The sequence below is a fragment of the Eumetopias jubatus genome, unplaced genomic scaffold, assembly GCF_037043125.1.
Source record: "Eumetopias jubatus isolate StellerSeaLion01/CBP00866 unplaced genomic scaffold, mEumJub1_p1.0 scaffold_6, whole genome shotgun sequence".
NCBI classification, from domain to species: Eukaryota; Metazoa; Chordata; class Mammalia; order Carnivora; family Otariidae; genus Eumetopias; species Eumetopias jubatus.
In genome coordinates, this window is record NW_028274812.1 from 55,860,804 (window position 1) to 55,875,859 (window position 15,056).

General features: G+C 38.8%; 1 pseudogene; it reads right to left on the reverse strand.

The window, feature by feature from the left end:
• Positions 1-1,905: 1,905 nt before the first annotated feature.
• Positions 1,906-3,944, reverse strand: LOC114210037 (60 kDa heat shock protein, mitochondrial pseudogene; annotated as a pseudogene).
• Positions 3,945-15,056: the final 11,112 nt, after the last annotated feature.

Below are 15,056 nucleotides of genomic sequence, written 5' to 3' on the forward strand. Positions count from 1 at the left end.
TGCCGTAGTAAGTGTTTAAAAAGTAATTACTTTAAAATGTAAGTAATTTTATTTCTTCCTATAAAACTCTATGTATTTAAGATACTTTGGTTAAGAAATATCATTCTCAAACCTTCGAATTAAGCAGAATTTTCAAAGATTTCTCCCCCTGCAAGTATGTGAATCACGAGTGCTTTCCCACCACAACATCTGCTATATGCAATGATTTTCAAGAGGGTCATGGAAGAAACATGGGAAGTCCTACAGTACAGGTAAGAAGTTTATTAAACCTCTTGAAACTTAACTAGTTTTAAGTTTTTCTTTAGTGTCTGCTTATGAATGCAGATAGTATCAGGGATGGTCATAATGCTTAAATTAATTGGGATTTTCAGGAAGCTTATATCTATTTTGGTGATCGCAAAGAACACTGAGAATGAGAACATATACTTATTAGTTGTGTGCTATTCCCAAACTAGCCCTAGGGATGCAAAATGAATTTTTCTGAACCCTAACAATGAGATATTTTAAAGTAAGGAAAACAAATGTGTCAATGAGATCACTGTAATTTAGTATGATAGGTAGAATTTTTGACTATGGTAGGTTGAAAAGCAGAAAGGAGGAAATTATTGGAGAGGTAAAGAAAAAACTTCATATAGGAATGATCTCAAGGGGCACCTGGATGGCTCAGTTGGTTAAGCGGCTGCCTTTGGCTCAGGTCATGATCTCAGGGTTCTGGGATTGAGCCCCGCGTCAGCCTCCCTTGCTCAGTGGGGAGTCTGTCTGTCTCCCTCTCCCTCTGCTCATGCCCTCTTGCTTTCTCTCAAATAAACAAATAAAATCTTTTTTAAAAAGAGAAAAGAATGATCTGTAAAACGGGGTTTGAACACTGAATTAACCAGGTAACAAAAGAGAGGCTTCTACATAGACATTTATTCATTAGCCATTCATTGAATATTTATTGAGCACCTACCATATGCCTAGATACAGCGTGTGTAAAGGCTAGAGAGAGAAATGGTACTTTAGAATATGTTATTGCTGAAGCAGAAAATAGAAGAAGTTAAGGGAGCCGTAGGAAATGAAGGTGTGTAATAAGAAAGACCAATCTGAGTTCCAATCTCATATCCACTATACTCACTTAGTATGTAAACTTAAGCAAGTAATATAAGCTCACCAAATATCATTTCTCCCATCCATACAATGCAAAAAAAGACTTTCACAGATTATTAATAGGTGTGAAACTTCCTGGCATGAATTAATAATAAATTTTAGTCATTGTATCCATCAGCTTCTGCTGCATAATAAACAACCACAAAAAATCTTTGTGGCCTACAACAATTAGCATTTATTTTCATGCTCACTAGTCTGCAGGTCAATGGCAAATTGATGGCAACCTCAATGTAGGTTGGTGGAGGAGCTCAGCTTCAGGTTGTGGGTCCAGCCCGCATACTCATTCTGGGCTCAGGATATAGGGACAGCCACTATCAGGTATGTTCTTTTTTTTTTTTTAAGATTTTATTTATTTATTTGACAGAGAGAGAACGAGAGGGGGAACACAAGCAGGGGGGAGTGGGAGAGGGAGAAGCAGGCTTCCTGCTGAGCAGGGAGCCCGATGCGAGGCTCAATCCCAGAACCCTGGGATCATGACCTGAGCTGAAGGCAGATGCTTAACGACTGAGCCACCCAGGTGCCCCACTATCAGGTATGTTGTTTTTTTTTTAACTTTAAAGAAATTTTTATTACACAAAGGTTGTCACATAATTGGATATTTCTCTACTTTGTACACAATTATTCTTACTCTTCACAGAAAGGCTGCTTAACTTTTCATCTGGTGATGGCAAACACTAAAATCCTGACTTTAACAGAAGAGTAGTAAAAATGCCTCAGTGATTTAAGTTGAAAGCAGTACATTGGTACATGGCTCTTGCACTGAGTTATCAGGAATGTACAAATGTCTTTTTATTCAAAAATACAAAATAAATTATCTGTAGGCATGGACAATGACAGCAGTAACCCATTATATGTTGTCAACTGAAGCCAGTAACTGATGGTTATAGTGATTTTCTTAAACATCAGCCAGCCTTTTCTTCAGTCATTTCCTTCAACTGACTTCTCTGAAGTTATGGTTGAGGAGCACAGCCTTGAGCTTCCTCTCACAGTTCATTAATAATGGTAAAGCACTATTCTAGGAATCAGAACATGCCGCCTCCCATGCCACCTCCCATACCACCCATTCCACCCATTGCTGGGTCCTTCTCTTCTTTAGGAATTTCAGTGACTACAACTTCTGCGGTAGTTAACAGAGAGGCCACTCCAGCAGCATCCAATAAAGCAGTTCTTAGAACCTTAGTTGGATCAATGATTCCTTTTTCCACCATATTCACAAAATCTCCCAGCATAGCATCATAACCAACTTCTGAGGAACACTGCATAATTTTCTCAACTATCAATGATCCTTCAACACCTGCATTCTTAGCAATGGTCATTGCAGGAATTTTGAGTGTTCTCTTAATAATTTCTATACCAATTTTTTGATCTTCGTTAGCTGGAGTTATTGAGTCCAGGGCTGGAATGCAGTGGAGCAGGGCACAGCCCCCTCCCAGAACAATGCCTTCTTCAACAGTGGCACCCATAGCATTGAGGGCATCTGTAACTCGGTGTTTCTTTTCATTCACTTCAACATCACTTGTCCCACCAACCTTCAACACAGCTACTCCATCTGAGAGTTTTGCCAGACGTTCATTCAGCTTTTCCTTTTCGTATTCACTAGTTGTGATAATCTAACTGCTCAGTGATCTCTTGAATACGTTTTTCAATTTGAGCCTTGTCACCTTTTCCTTTTAAGAGCATGGCATCATCTTTGGTCACAATGACCTCTCCAACTTTTCCTAAATTGTGAGGCTGAACATCTTCAAGATTTAGAGTCAATCTTTCTTCCCCAAACACTGCACCACCAGTAGCAATAGCCATGTCTTTAAGCTGGTTCTTTCTATTGTCACCAAAACCTGGAGCTTTGACTGCCACAACCTGAAGACCAACTTTTAGCCTATTCAAAACAAGTGTACTCAGAGCTTCTCCATCAACATCTTCAGCAATTATGACCAAGGGCTTACGGTGAGCATTGGCAATTTCAAGAGCGGGTACAATGGACTGAACACTACACATTTTCTTTTCACTCAACAGAATATAGGCATCTGGAATTCACATTTCTGACCTTTTGATGTATTAATAAAGTATGGAGAAATATAACCTCGATCAAACTTCAAGCCTTCAATAGTTTCTAATTCATCATTTAGTGTTTTTCCATCCTTTACTGTGATGACACCCTTTCTTCCAACCTTTTTCATTGCATCGGAAATGATGTTGCCAACTTCTTTGTCTCCATTTGCAGAAATCGTAGCAACCTGAGCAATTTCTTCAGGGGTTGTCACGGGTTTAGACTGCTTCTTAAGTTCAGCAATTACAGCATCAACAGCTAACATCACACCTCTTCCGATTTCCACAGGATTAGCACCTTTGCTAATCTCCTCGAAGCCCTCCTTGGCAATAGAGCGTGCCAAGACAGTAGCAGTCGTGGCGCCATCCCCAGCCTCTTCATTTGTGTTATTGGCGACATCTTGAACAAGTTTAGCGCCAATCTTTTTATATTTATCTTTTAAGTCAATTGACTTTGCTACAGTCACACCATCTTTTGTTACTTTGGGACTTCCCCAACTCTGTTCAATAATCACTGTTCTTCCCTTTGGCCCCATAGTAATGGCTACAGCATCGGCTAAAAGGTCTACACCTTGAAGCATTAAGGCTCGGGCATCCGCACCAAATTTTACATCTTTGGCATAGGCCTGAGTGAGATGAGGAGCCAGTGCTCTGGACACTGGCCTAATTTGGCGAAGGACTGCGGGTAATCGAAGCATTTCTGCGGGGCAGCAGCAGAGCGTGCGGACGGTGAGGCAGGCCGTCGGAGGCGAGTGAGGTGTATCAGGTATGTTCTTACAGTGATGGCAGAAGTGCAAACCTCTGCTCATGTCACATTCCTAACATCCCATTGGCCAAAGCAATCACAATGTCAAATCAAAGGCCAAAGAGTGGGAAAGCACAAAATGCCTCCATGAAGCCATGACATGGGTGTGATCTATATAATACTACCAAGGGGAACAAGATTTGGGTGTGATTTATTTTGTTTATTTGTTTGTTTGCAGAGGCTATGTATATCCTAAGGAACTTGGGCTTAATCCTGCAGGTAATGTGAAACACCTGATCAAGGCTGTGATTTTAGAAAGCTCATTCCCTTGATGCCAGGGAGGATGGAATTGAAGAGGAAGAAGATTAAAAACAAAAATACCAGTTACAGTAAGTTAGTCTAGAGATGGTGGGCCTGGGCTAGAAACATGATTTGGGCTGCATAAAGACAGGAGACTATTGAATGAAGGGAGTAGTATAGTTCATTGAATCCTGAGTCTGAATCCTGAAGAATTTATTAGTTTTATTTTATTTCCTTTGTTTTTAAAAATTACTGAATAACTCTGACCAGAGTTTTTCTTCTTAAGGCCATGGAATTTAGACTTGATTAACTAGAAGTAATCTTAAATTGTATAAAATAATGTCTTTGTCAATTGTTGCAGATAGTAAAGCTCAAACAGAGGTGTGCTAGCCTATACCAGCTTGTGAAAGTCAGTTGTTAAATTTTCAGGAATTTTGTAGCCACGTAATTTACACAGCCATCATTAAAGATTAAATTGTGTACACTTATACTGAAATAAATTATATTAAAAATGAAGGTAATCACCTTTGCCTCCAGCCAAGATGAAGTAATAGGAGATGGATTTACATGTCCACCTGAAAAAAAAATTTTAAGACTCCAACAAAATACATGAAACAATTTTCGAGGCACTGGACATCAGGTAACAAAAGACAGTGATCTCTAAGAGATGAGAAACAGTTGCCCCCAGCTCACCTCCTTGAGAAAGGTTCTAGGCCAGGAGCAAAGGGGGAGAATGTGGGCAGAGGCCAGGACTCCCTAAGTTGAGGAGACAGAGCTGAGAGTCCAGGAAAACCAAGACAGCTGAAGTTCTCAGGACAAAGTACCAGAAAGGAGAGACCTGCAGAGAGAAAGCACCTCAGAGCTCTATAGGGTCCCTCCAGGGTATTCTGCAGAGTACTATCAACACACGCATTAAGGAAATCTCTTGAGGCCTGCCAAATAACTATCTGAAAGGATTAGAGGAAATAGTATTCTGGACTCACACATGATCTGAAATAGTACCTGTTCCCACCAGCTGGAAAAATTCATAATTTGGGTACAATACTCAGAGGGGTCTTGCCTCAGTAGTGGGGAATAATTAACTCTAGATGAGATGCTGCTCTGGCCCCACCCTAAGAAATCTGAAAATTGAGACCCAAAAGAAACAAACTGTTTTCAAGTAACAACTACTCAGAAATAGCTCAAGAAAATACAAATATAAAAATATGCCACACTCAGCAAAGTAAAATTTACAGTATCCAATCTAAGATTACCAGGAATGCAGAGAAGCAGGAAAGAAGGAGCCATAAGAAGAGAAATCAATTAAAACCTACTCAGAACAGATACAAAGGTTACAATTAACAGAAGAAACAGTATTTTATTTATTTTGACTGTATTATTTACTTATTTTTAACTATATTATTTATTATTTATTTTAACTATATTCCATGTATTCAACATTTAAGTAGAAACTTGGGAGTTATAAAAGAAGACCCATATAGAATTTCTAGGATGAGAACTACAATGTCTGAGATGAAAACACACTAGATTATATTAACAGCTGATTAGACATGACAGAACATTGGTGAACTTCAATACATAGCAATAGAAATGGTCTACCATGAAACCCAAAGAGTATAAAGAATTTTCTTTCTTTCTTTTTCTTTGCAGTAAAATATTTCTTTTATTAATGTTACAGAAGAAACTAAAATAACCTCTATGATAATTAACCTCAAGTAATCTTTCATTTTGATTTCAGCATTTCTTGTTTTGGTTTCTGAGCATCTTAGGAGAGCATAATGGCCTCACATATTAAAGCCTAATTATATTGGACTGTTTTGACCTGGTTTAACTGTTTTTTTCCCCAAGTTTTCATTTAAATTTCAGTTAGATTACATACAGTGTAAACTTATTTATTTATTTATTTACTTATTTATTTAAGATTTTATTTATTTATTTGACAGAGAGAGGGAGAGTGGCAGACAGAGGGAGAGGGAGAAGCAGACTCCCCACTAAACAAGGAGCCCGATGCCAGACTCGATCCCAGGACCCTAGGATCATGACCTGGGCTGAAGGCAGACGCTTAACTGATTGAGCCACCCAGGCCCCAACATACAGTATAAATTTAGTTTCAGGTGTGCAATATAGTGATTCAACACTTCCACACATTACCCGCTGCTCATCACAAGTGCCCTCCTTAATCCCCATCACCTATCTAACCATTCCCCACACCCACCTCCCCTCTGATAACCATCAGTTTGTTCTCTATAGTTAAGAATTTGTTTCTTGGTTTGCCTCTTTTTTTATCCTCTTATGTTCATCTGTTTCATTTCTTAAATTCCACATAGGAGTGAAATCATATGGTATTTTCTTTGACTTATTTCACTTAGTGTAATACTCTCTAGCTCCACCCACTTTGTTGCAAATGGCAAGATTTCATTCATTTTTATGGCTGAGTAATATTCCATTGTCTGTATATACCACATCTTTTTGATCTAGTCATCAGTCGATGAACATTTGGGCTCTTTCCATAATTTGGCTATTGTTGATAATGCTACTATAAACATCGGGGTGCATGTATCCCTTTGAATTAGTATTTTTGTATCCTTTGGGTAAATACCTTGTAGGGCAATTGCTGGATCATAGGGTAGTTCTATTTTTAACTTTTTTTTTAAAGATTTATTTATTTATTTGAGAGAGAGAGAGTGTGTGTGCATGCTCCCTCTGCATGCTGGTAGAGGGAGAAGGAGAAAGAGGTAAAGAAGCAGACTCCCCACTGAGCATGGAGCCAACATGGGGCCAGATCCCAGGATCCCAAGATCATGACCTGAGCTGAAACCAAGAGTTGGAGGCTCAACTCACTGAGCCACCCGGGTGCCCCTATTTTTAACATTTTGAAGAAATTCCATACCGTTTTCCAGAGTGGTTACATTGGTTTGCATTCTCATCAACAGTTTAAGAGGGTTCCCCTTCATCCTCACCAACACCTGTTGTTTCCTGTGTTGTTAATTTTAGCCATTCTGATTGGTGTGAGGTGATATCTCATTGTAGTTTTGATTTGTATTTCCCTGATGATGAGTGATGTTGAGCATCTTTTCATGTGTCTATTGGACATCTGTATGTCTTCTTTGGAAAAATGTCTATTCATGTCTCCTGCCCATTTTTTCAGTAGATTATTTGTTTTTGGGGGGTTGAGTTTTATAAGTTCTTTATATATTTTGGACATTAACCCTTTATCAGATATGTCATTTGCAAGTGTCTTCTCCCATTCCAAAGGTTGCCTTTTAGTTTTGTTGATTATTTCCTTCACTGCAGATTTTTTTAATTTAATTTATTCATTTATTTTTATTTTTAAAAGATTTTATTTATATATTTGAGAGAGAGGTAATAAGAGAGAGAGAGAGCATGACAGGGAGGAGGGTCAGAGGGAGAAGCAGACTCCCCGCTGAGCAGGGAGCCCGATGCGGGACTCGATCCCGGGACTCCAGGATCATGACCTGAGCCAAAGGCAGTCGCTCAAACAACTGAGCCACCCAGGCGCCCGAGAAGTTTTTTTTTTTTTTTTAAATGAAAAGAGCATCACTGAACTTCGGGATAGAAACAACCCAAACATCCATCAGTAGGTGGGTGGATACACACAACATGGTATATTCATACAATGGAATACTGCTCTGCAATAAAAAGGAATAAACTATTGACATACAGAAAATGGATGTATTCCAAATAATTAGGCTGTGAAAGAAGCAAGATAACAAATGATACATACTTATCATTCTACTTATATAAAGTTCTATAAAATTCAAATTAATCTATAGTGACAGAAGGCAGATAGTGGTTGCCTGAGGAATAGAGGACAGGAGGAACAGGAAAGGGATGATTACAAAAGGGCACAAAGAAACTTGGAGATGATGGCTATATTCTCCATCTTGATTGTGTTGATGGTTTCATCAATACATCTGTTAAAAATTATCACAGTGTATACTTTATTTTTTTAAAGAATTTTATTTTTTAAGTAATCTCTACACCTAACATGGGGCTTGAACTTACAATCCCAGGATCAAGAGTCACATGCTACACCAAATGAGCCAGCCAGCCCCACCCCCCACAGGGTACACTTTAAATAGGTACTGTTTATTTTTTTTTAAAGATTTTATTTAAATAATTTGAGAGAGAGCACGAGCAGAGGGAGAGGCAGAGGGATAAGCGGACCCTGAGCTGTGTGTGGAGGCTGATGTGGAGCTCAATACAGGGCTTAATCCCAGGACCCTGAGATCATGACCTGAGCCAAAGTCAGACACTTAACTGATTGAGCCACGCAGGTGCCCCTAAATATGTACTGTTTATTCTAGGTCAGTTATACCTCAATGGAAAAAACAAACTGACCCAGAGTGGTAATTCAATAAAATTTAGCTAATATGAACACACACACACACACACACACACACACACACACACACACACACAAATGCAAACACCATAGGTAAGAAATACTGGGAGCTCGTCATTTTCTAATTATTTTACTACATTTTATTATCAGGATTCTTGGAGTTATTTCCATCTACTGCATCTGTATGGTGGCAATATTATATAATGATGTGCCACTAAGCATCTCTTCACGACTCTATGTTCATCATGACCTGAGCCGAAGGCAGATGCTTAACGACTGAGCCACCCAGGCTCCCCACAAATAAATAAAATCTTAAAAAAAAAATCAGGTCCAGACATGTCTAAATGCTGGGTTGTTTTTTTTTTTTCCTAAGGGCTTAAGTTTATTCATTTAAGTAATCTCTACACCCAATGTGGGGTTCGAACTCACGACCCCAAGATCAAGAGCTGCATGCTTTTCTCCTGAGCCAACCAGGTGCCCCTAAATGCTGGTTTTGATTCACTAAGGGCCTACTACATCCAGTCATGTGAATAACCTTTAGTTATTCCTACAGTGGTAAAAACCAGTCTTATTTAAACTCTCTGACCTAATTCTCATTACAGAGATGAGATGTCAGGGCAGCACATACAGAGATGGTCTTTGGTTGCCTAAGGAAATTAAAACAAGTATTGAGTCATATTGCCCAATAGCTTAACTTTTTTATTTGGCCAATAATCTTTCTCATTCTATTACTGAATCTGATATTTTTATTTTTGTGAAGATTGAGAAGGGTGCATTTGAAAGGCAGGGAGAAGTGCAAAATAAAGAACTCTGTCTTTTTCCTTCTTTAAGATAACCCTCTGTGTTGGCTGCTTATCACCTTATATTAGCTACTCAAATCGTAAAGTCTTACCTGTTGATAAATGTTATGGAGGACCATCCTCATGTTACATTTTTTTTAATTTTTAATTTTTAAAGATTTGATTTATTTGACAGAGAGAGAGACAGGGAGAGAGGGAACACAAGCAGGGGGGAGTGGAAGAGGGAGGAGCAGGTTTCCCGTGGAGCAGGGAGCCCGATGTGGGGCTCGATCCTAGGACCCTGGGGTCATGACCTGAGCCGAAGGCAGACGCCCAACGACTGAGCCACCCAGGTGCCCCCCATGTTACATTTTGATATTTGTTCATGACTGCACCCCATGTAGTTGTTGAGGGTTTTCATGTTCAGAGCCTTTCTAAGATGGGTGTTAGGGAAATCTTGAAAGCCTTACAGAATGGGAGGATCTTTTGTCAAATCATATACCTCTAGGAATGCAGTTTTGTTAGTGTGCTTCTATATCTCTTATAATTCTTCAGAATGTAATTACATTTACATCTCTTATAATTCTTGAAGAAGACTAGCAAATATATGAAAAGGTTTAAAGCTATCCTTTAAGTTCCAAAACTGCAGAAGCAATTGTATGGTTTAGTTCAGGCAGGGGGTTTGTAGGGCTTGGTTCTAATATTAGACAAATCAGTTCACTCATCTCTAGTTGACCTATTTGTTCATCCATCCAAGTCATTACCCTAATCTCTCTATAGCTTCTGTGTTCTGTAAGGTAATTAGCACATATGAGAATCATTTGTAGAAGGCAATGTCACCTCCTTGACAATTTTTTTATTTTACTTTTTTTTTTCACATGGGCTTGAACTCACAACCGTGAGCTGAGATCAAGAGTCGGATACTTAATTGACTGAGCCACCCAGGCGCCCCTCCTTGACAGTAAATTTAATCTAAATACATACATTTATGAAAAACTTTCTCTTATAAGAGGAGCAGCTGACTGATTAATGGAAATGTGTGTGATGTACCTTGGCAATGGTTGTCGAGCAAGTATAGAATCCTCATCGCTCTAGATATGAGTACTGCTCTATAAAATGACCCTGGAGGGGCACCTGGGTGGCTCAGTTGGTTAAGCACCTGCCTTCAGCTCTGGTCATGATCTCAGGGTCCTGGGTTGCAGTCCTGCATGGGGCTCCCTGCTCAATGGGGAGCCTGTTTCTCCATCTCCCTCTGCCCCCCACCCCCACACCCTCACTCCTGCTCATACTTGCTCGCTCACTTTCTTTCTCGGGCACTCTCTCTCTCTCTCAAATAAATAAAATCTTTAAAAAAATAAAATGACACTGGAGACCTTGCTACATGAGTGTGTATGTCCTGTATCTTATGGGCATGGGAGGCAATAATTGACAAAACTAGTTAATTTGATGACTGAGCAATAACCATTCCTACTCATTCAATTATACTCTATTAGTTCCCTTACATATCTTTTGAAATTATATATGAAAGCTGTGTTCTGCAAAAATAGGACCTGTGAACTAGATAAAATATATAAATGTGTTTATATATATTTTATTATATATACACATTTTAGAAATCCGTTATTACAGGACGCCTGGGTGGCTCAGTTGGTTGGGCGACTGCCTTCAGCTCAGGTCATGATCCTGGAGTCCCCGGATCGAGTCCCACATCGGGCTCCCTGCTCAGCAGGGAGTCTGCTTCTCCCTCTGACCCTCCCTCCTCTCATGTGCTCTCTCTCTCTCATTCTCTCCTCAAATAAATAAATAAAATCTTAAAAAAAAAAGAAATCCGTTATTACATATGTAAACACGCACATACATTTTATCTATTTCTTAAATATATACACAAACACATCACATACAGATATTTTCTACATATTATGGAAGGAAAGTTTTCTTTCAAATTGTTGCTTAGGGGCACCTGGGTGGCTCAGTTGGTTAAGTGTCTGCCTTCGGGTCAGGTCATGATCTCAGGGTCCTGGGATCAAGTCCTGCATCAGGCTCCCTGCTCAGTGGGAAGTCTGCTTCTCCCTCTCCCGCTGTCCCTCACCCCCGTTCTCTCTCTCTCTCTCAAATAAATAAATAAAATCTATAAAAACAAAACAAAAACAAGTTGTTGCTTAAATAACTGATCTGAGGAAGAAAATAGCTGATATGAGGTAATGAGTATTTCACTTGAGTTTGTCAGAAGTGTTCCTTACTAGTTTACTCCAATGAACATCATTGCTTGTGTGGAATTGACAAACCATATCCTTTCCATGGGGCAAATTAGTTTTAGTTGTCAAAACCAAAACACAGATGGCATTCCTTTGGGGAAAAAAAAAGGAGTACCACTTTTTTTTTTTTTTTTTTGGAAGTTACTTATGTTTCTCTGGTTCCATTAATGTGCCCTCATCCTACTTCTTCTTGAAGTGAGGTAACTCTAATCTTCTGAACTTTTTCCTTGCAGAAGCTGGTAAAATATATCCTATGGGTCAAATCTGGTTTGTAGTCTGTTTAAACTGAGAATGTTTATATATATATATATTTATTTTATTTTATTTATTTATTTGACACAGAGAGAGAGAGAGCGAGAGCACAAGTGGGGGAGCGGCAGGCAGAGGGAGAGAGAGAAGCAGGCCCCCTGCTGAGCAAGGAGCCCGATGCAGGACTTGATCCCAGGACCTTGGGATTATGACCCAAGCCGAAGGCAGACGCTTAACCAATTGAGCCATCCAGGTGCCCTGTTTTTTATAATTTTTAAATGTTAAGAAAGTTTAAAAAAGAAAGGAGATTATGTGATTGAGAGGAATATGTGGCCTAGAAATATTTACTATCTGGCCCTCAACAGAAAAAAGTTGCTGACCCCTATTCTAGAAGTTCACTCAAAGCCCCTAATCATGGTATCTACAGAAAGAAAAATCATTATGGTCCAAGTGTGGCCCTTGATCTTCCTAGATATTAGGCAAGACCTGAATGTGCTTTAAGCAGAAGTATAGTTTTTTGTGTATCTCTGAACAAAGAATAAGCTTCTTATCTAGGAAGGTATTCTATAATCAACAAAGCATAAATTTGGAAGAGGTGCCCATGGAGCACTGAAGAAGTTTGAGAACATCCATGTAGTTACATCATACCAAATCTATTGTAAAGACTGATGAAGAGACTTACCTTAGTGCCAGATGACATTTACATCCATGATAATTATGCCAGTGTTGCAGCAAAATCAAGTGGGTATGTGGTCTTCCACTACTTCTGCTTGCTTATTTGCCACTCTCAAACTTCCATTTACAGTTTCTTCCCACTAAGTTGGCAGCATTGTCAATCTCTGAGAAAGGAATCTCTGATGTTAAGAATCTTACCCACTGTATTCATGGATTGTTTTGTCTAATGAGTCCATCCTTTATTTAGTATATTTAAAAAGAGTATAAGGAGTCTCTTACTCTTAAGTGGTGCTTTTCTTCTTGAGTGGAAAAAAATTTTATATACTGTGTTTAATTGTCTCTTTCTCTCAATTGTGTTGGCACCCATTTATCTGTTTTGGATAAAATCAAAACAAAATTTCTCAATTTATACACACATGTACACATACACACAGACATACACTTGGTTTTCTTCCTAAAGGAGGTCCATATAAAGTCACTTTTTGACTGGAGAGATTGTTTAGTGTTGAAATGAAACACCTAATAAGAGGGTGGGGATAATCATGTTGGTACTCATCAATTTCCCCTTCTCCAGTGACCTCATTCTTCTTTTCATTGTTTTCTTTATCTTCTCTGAGTTAGTGCTAAGGAATTGATAGTGAATTAAGGTACTGCTTCCAGATGTTGAGATCTTGAGGCTCCAGAAGACCTAGGTCACAGGTATGATCAGTAGCATCTCTGTTCAATCTTGTTTATGCCTCTGAGCAGTGAAAATCTGTTAACTCTTATTTGTCCACACCAGGATTACTACCTAAAACCATTGTCTCACTGTTGGTGTGCATTGAGTGCTTGTGGATTTGAATTAACTTGCATCGAATTGAATTCAGATTCAAAGGCAAGGACACCTTATTCTAGTTGCATTGTTGTGTAGACCTTGTTGCCTGCTTCTATACTTGAAAGTGCTGTTTCTAGTCCTCAATTTTGAATACCTTCCCTTTTCCGTTGTATTTGGCCTTAGCTTATGCTCCAGTCCTTCTTTTTGACCTCAAATTTGACTTTTGATTTCCCTGAGTGTGATTCCTGCATTTCTGTCTTTTGACTTTAAGGCCTTTACCATGCTTCTGCCTGGCTCTGTTGATGCCAGATTGGCCTCTGCAGTTGGCCTCTGAACCTTGTCTGTGCCTTAGCTCTAGCCACTGCCAATACACAGTAACAGATGCCTTTCTGTAGGAGCAAACTATCTACCACAGGGATAAGGGAGAAGAGGGCACCACTGTCCGTGGTTCTGAATCACCATTGCACTGAAACACCATGTGATTACATCCAATTTAACTTGCTTTCCAGCCTAATGCATGGTCTTGATCCCTGAGTTCTACTCTGCCTTGCATTGGAAAAGAACACTATTTTAACTTGCAAAGCATTCCAGGAGGATGCTATGTGGAGCCACTGAAATAGTGAACTGGGCTTGCATCTGCCACCTGGCTTATTTTCATTTAACCAAAAGGTGCTTAAAACCAAAGATCATGAAAGAAAATGTTAAGTGTGGAAGAACTTTTAGTTCATTTCCCCAAATTATTTTCTTTTCTGATCCCCTCTATTTTACACAACTCTTTATCTGTCAGTGCATACTGATAGCTTTAAATCACAATTATCATTGTAGTTCTTTGCACAGGATTTTTATATTTTTGGATTGTCACAGGGACAGATAAAATCTTAGGGGATTTAGGTTTTAAATAAGTTTGCCCCAGATAGTTGTGAAACTCTGATAAATAACCATGTTATTAATGGAAGATGATTCTAAAGGTTAATTAAAGTTTTGAGAATGGTGAATGGATCAGAATCCAGATATTCATGAAATGTCTTCTTCATCTTTAGATAAAGATGATTACAAAGAAAAAGAAGTTATATAAGTAGAGAAAGCAAAGTTTTTATTTAGAAAAACTGGTTTGGCCATAAATTGATAATCATTGAAGCTGGGTTATAGATACTTGGGGGTTTCTCATGTATATGTTATCTAATTTTGTTTTTGGAAAACTCCATAATAAAAAAATTTAGGGTGCCTGGGTGGTTCAGTCGGTAAGCATTTGCCTTCAGCTCAGATCATGATCTCAGGGTCCTGGGATTGAGTCTCTCATCTGGCTCCCTGCTCAACAGGGAGTCTGCTTCTCCCTCTACCCATCCCCACTTCTCATGATTGCTCTCTCTCATTCTCTCTCTTTCAAATAAATAAATAGTTTTAAAAAGTTTTTAACTTTGTTTTAAATGGTTGGAAACAAAATAAAAGACTTATGAATAAAATTATACTGTATCTATATAATAAAATACTAGATACATATTGAATTACTTCTAGACTGTGTTATGTAAACATGCTCATAATATAATTGTATCATAGTAACAGAGCTATTAAGAGCATGGGAAACTTTATCTTCCCTGAGTTAAATTCTGCCCTAGCAAGTCACAAGTTTTTTGTTGTTGTTGTTTTAACTGGAAAAATTAATACTTAATACAACTTGGGA